The sequence below is a fragment of the Equus caballus genome, chromosome 5 (assembly GCF_041296265.1).
Source record: "Equus caballus isolate H_3958 breed thoroughbred chromosome 5, TB-T2T, whole genome shotgun sequence".
Taxonomy (NCBI): domain Eukaryota; kingdom Metazoa; phylum Chordata; class Mammalia; order Perissodactyla; family Equidae; genus Equus; species Equus caballus.
Genome location: NC_091688.1, coordinates 29776953 through 29781890, shown reverse-complemented (window position 1 = coordinate 29781890; position 4938 = coordinate 29776953).

Below are 4938 nucleotides of genomic sequence, written 5' to 3'. Positions count from 1 at the left end.
GGGGAGGGGAAGGGAGAGAAGGGGTTGATTAGAGCTGGTGATGGTGGAGCAGATAAGCTCCAGGGCTGCCCGGCTCCAGAGCACAGCTTTAACCTGTACCTCAGCAGCACGTGAGGTGAAATGCCAGCTTCTGGAACCAGGCCTGATTGCCTCCAGCACCCCTGTCTTCAGCTCTGCACCAGGGGTTCTCCTGGAGGTGCTGTTTGTGTCATTGGCCTCACATACCTAGAACTCTGAGAATTTTTCCTTGTAAGCCTTTCACAGCACAACTCTGATCCTTAATTCCAAACACCTCATGTCGCACAAAAACAAAAAGATACTCAACAGAGATAATTCACTGTTGATAACAAGCGCAATGATCCAGTAATAGATTTGCTTGGTTCGTCTGTTTCACAGCAATGGCACAAATTGTCTACACTTTAAGCTGGCATTCCCTGAAGTGTATTAAGAGGGACACTGGTTTGAATGACTAGTCATAGATATTTCTCAAAAAAAGAGAAAGTGTTGCTTGTCAGATAAGATCAGAGATGCTGGCTTAAACAAATTGTAGCAGAACATTTTACAAACTCAGGTGTGCAAAAAATGTAAACTTTTTCTAAAACTGGACATAAACTTTCTAACTCCCATCCTATTTTGCGTCTTGAAAAAAATACCAGTATGAACAATGCAAGGGAGACGTCGTCACAGCAATGTTCTAGATCCCATCAGGACTTTCCCCTCCACTCTTCCCCTTTCCACGGGTGACATAAGATCAGGGAGGGGCCTTACTTCCGCAGGCTTTGGAGGGACGGGGCTGCCAGGTCTTCAGACTCAGCCCTCGATGTCATCCACTGCTGATGGGACAGGTCTCATCTGTTCTTTAGTCTGAGCCTTCCATCGTAAGCCTTGGCATCTGCATCCTCCCCATCTCTCTTGGGCCCTTTGGGTCTGCCAGCCTTTTCTCAACTACTTTTCCAAGGCCTTTTCCAGAGCACAGATACTTTAGCTGCTTTACCTACACAGTGAGGAGGTGTGAGAAGCTCCAGGACATTCCCAAGCTGGAAACCTCCCAGGCTACACCAAGGAATTGACGCCTATAGTCCTATCCTCTGGAACCCCCAAACTTAATTAGATTTCTATTATCCTATCCTCCAGACCACTCCCCCCATGCTTGTTCACCTGTGGGATGATGGGCCAGACGGTCCCTCCTCAGAAAACCCCATTCGTATCTGCCTCTAATGTTCTCTCTTCAGACTCTGAAAAAGCATCTTCCTTTTCCAGCCCTGAAATGATTTTTATCTCCTCAGCCTGTGGCCTGATATTGGCTTGACAAATAGTCTTTAGCCTTCCAAGCCAGTTGATTACAATGATATCTCAGAAGATGTTGCACCCTAGGAAACATGTGGCAACGTGTGGAGACATTTTTATTGTCACAATTTGTTGGAGGGTGCTATGGCCTCTAGTGAGCGGAGGCCAGGGCGGCTGCAGGCCATCCTGTAGCGCTCAGCATGGCCCACAGCAAAGAATTCTCCTGCTCAGTGTCAATAGACCTGAGGTTAAGTCACTCTGGGTTAGACCAGGAAACTTGAACTTGTTGTTTTGTTTTTATATCAGAGAGAAAAGAAATCCAGCCCTCTTCTTAAATTTCTGGCCTAATTTTGTGTTCTAGTCAATGACCACACTCCGAGCTGCTGACTGCTATTTAACTACCACATTAACAATTTCCACTGGACCTTGGAAAACCGCAGACATCAGCAGTTTGAGCAAAGAGATTGGGTTTTTCTAATCTTCTTGTAATGTGCACCTGGGTGCTGATAAATGCCATCGCCTCTGCTGTCTCTGCACGTCCTCTTTGTCAGATAGCGGAGGCAGGAAGGGCTCACCTTTGTTGCCTTTGCAAGGCTTTCTGAAATCTACAAAACCCAGCTCTGGTGGGAATGGCTGGCAGCCTTCAAACCAGCTGGATTTGTTTCTCAGGAGGGACATGAGAGAGGTTGTGTTCCAAGGCACACATTCAGAGCAGCATCCTTCATGGTGTCATGGAGAGGCACTGAAAGGCTGCATGCTTCCCTCAACATGCTGGGAAGGTCAATGGAGCTGTTCAACCTGTGCTATGCAGAAGCCCAGGGTTTTCAGAAGTTTTGGGGGACTCACTCTTCAACCAGAGAAGTGCTGAGTTCTAACTTTTATATGTTGGGCTTTTAGATCAAATTTAAAGAAATAGTTCTGAAAGTATTAAGGAGGATGGAGAGACACCTGCTTGAGAAGTGGATATGATGTCATTGTCTCAAAAGGCTGCAGTTCGAATGCTCATGTTCCTTTCCATGAGCACAGATCGATTCCACAGCACAGATCAGAGGGTGTGTGGAATTCTCTCCACAACCCCACGAGGTGAGTTATAAGGAATTCCAGGGAACCCCATAGGATAAGACGAGAGATGTGAGAGCTGAAGGTCTCCAGGCAACAGAGTAGGCAGTCACACCTACCACAGACAGAGTCTGCGCCATCCAACTTCTAGCCTGTGTCCAGCCCAGGCAAGATCTCACCCCTTGGCGTGTTTGCACTGTGACCCTTTCTCAGTGGCCGTGCGCATCCTCCTCGCTGTAGTGGCTGTGGTGTGCAGAGGAAGGAAGAGACAGGCTCCTGTCCTTAGGTGTCCTCCTGCTGGCACCTGCCACCTCTGCAGAGGGAGGGGGAGAATTGAGCCGAGTGGCAGCCATGGTTCCTAACATGCGGGGCACACTTTTATCACCAGGAACATCTGTCACAGCCATAACACATTTAGGCAGTTGTTTTGTTTACACAACCCAAGCAACCAGTTTGACTAAGATCTTCACAAAAAGACTGATGGGGTAGGGCAGCGAGGGGACAGAAAAACCTGACATCATGTAAACAGGGAATTGGACACAGCCTTAAACAGGTGACTTCAGACTTTTGATTGCCTAAGCCACACTGTTAATCTACAACACTTCTAGAGACTTCCTGTTAGGTTGGGTGACAGGAATAAATAGGCAAGGAATGAGTATACCCCATTCTTAGATAAGATAGTTCTTTATGGATGTAGAAAGTATACAGAATTAATAATGGAAATAAAAATGGAAAAAGATATTGATGTTCAATGCCCCCAGCATAAAGAAAACCTTCCCCTCCTTAACTAATATGGTCTTCTACTGGCATAGCTATAACTTTTATGGGCCATTATTATTATTTGTATTACTATCATCATGATTTTGCAGTGGTCCTCAACCCTGTCTATGACAATCATGGAGGAGCTTTAAAAACAAACAAGAAAGAGTGCAGGGCCCTACCCCACCATAACTGAATTGAAACATCAGAAAGCAGACCCCAAGAATTAGAAATTTTTAAAACTCCCTCCACAGATTCTAATGTGCCAACTAGGTTGAGAACCACTGTTACAGCTGTGCATATAAACATGCTGGGTGACAGCATTTTAGCAATTTTTTTGCCCAAAAAACAAAAGATTCCTTCCTCCCCTGGTTTTGTGGTTCCCATGCGGTGCTTCTTAAACCCAGCTGCACATTAGAGTCACCTGGGGAACTTTCAAAATGACCCCCATCCCATAAAGCCAGAATCTCTGGGGTGGGAATTGGCATCAGCATTTTTTTAAAAGTCCCCTGGATGATTCTAATGTGTGGCCGGGATTTCAAACCACCTGCTTACAGGGGTTCTCAACCTTGGCTGCACATTGGAATCACCTGGGAGATTTAAAAAATACTGAGACCTGGCTCCCTTCTCCAAAGATCCTGATTTCATTGGTCTGCTGGGAGATCTGGGCATCGGGGAATGGTTGAAGCACTCCAGGTGGTGATAGCAGGTAGTCAAAGTTGAGACCACTGGGTCTTCAGGAGGGGGAGCCAAAAAAAAAGAGAGAGAGAGAGAAAATTCCAGCAGTGCAATATGACGAGAAAATGCAGAAGGGCTGAGCTCTTTTTAAACTGAAGTCAGTCCTTCCTTCTCACCTAACAGGTAGGATTTGCTCCATGGCACTGGGTAATAAGAAATGTAATGTTGCTTCATTAAATCTGGCCCAAGCCCAAGTTGGTGGCAAGTTTGATGCCCATCCGTCAAGGTTCCCTCCCACTTTCCCACTCCCCTGGAGGGTGCAGAGCATCCGAGACACATCCATTTCGATAGGCTGGTTGAAGCATCTCCCCAAACAATGTTTCTGCTTACCTAACTATTCTCCTTGCTCTTTGCTCACAGATTTCCAGTTCTAGTCAGGATGGCAATGTGCCCCCCAAAATCTTATTTCCCAGTCTCCCCTAGAGGTGGCCACATGACAGCTCTGGCCAGTAAGCAGTATGTGGAAGTTACTAGGAAACTTTCATTTTCTTGTTGTGAGCTCTGACCCTTTGTGCTGTCTCTTCCTCCTTTAACACAAGGACACAAGGCTAGAGGTGACCAGGCTGGAAGCAACAATCAAAAGGAAAGCCACAAGCCAAGGATGGCAAAGCACCAAGACTGAAGGAAACTGGGACACTGATGCCTTCATGGACCCATGGCATCAACCCTAGATTGCTTACCTCATGACTCCTGTTGAAGTGAAAAATAAGCCTGTGTTTGATCAATCCACTGTAATCAAATTTCCTTTCCTACAGCAGAACAGCATCGCCAAATAAAAGAGCCTGGAACACAGTCTCTTCTTAACTCTGTCGTTGTTCTGCACTATGACTTGATGCTACCCCTGCAACTAGAGCAGTGGTTTGAAATCTTGCCCACACATTAGGATCAGGGACAGTGCCGGGCATTTTTATCTGTCTAGTTTGCAAGCTGCCAGCATCCACTCACAGTGGGCAGTTCTATTCTCTGAAGGATTCAAGATCTTTCCATCATTCTAGCCCACCATATTCTGTGTGTCAGGGATGTCACCCCTCATGATACAAGATGGCTGCTGAAGCTCCATACAACACACATCCTCACATAACAATATACCAATTT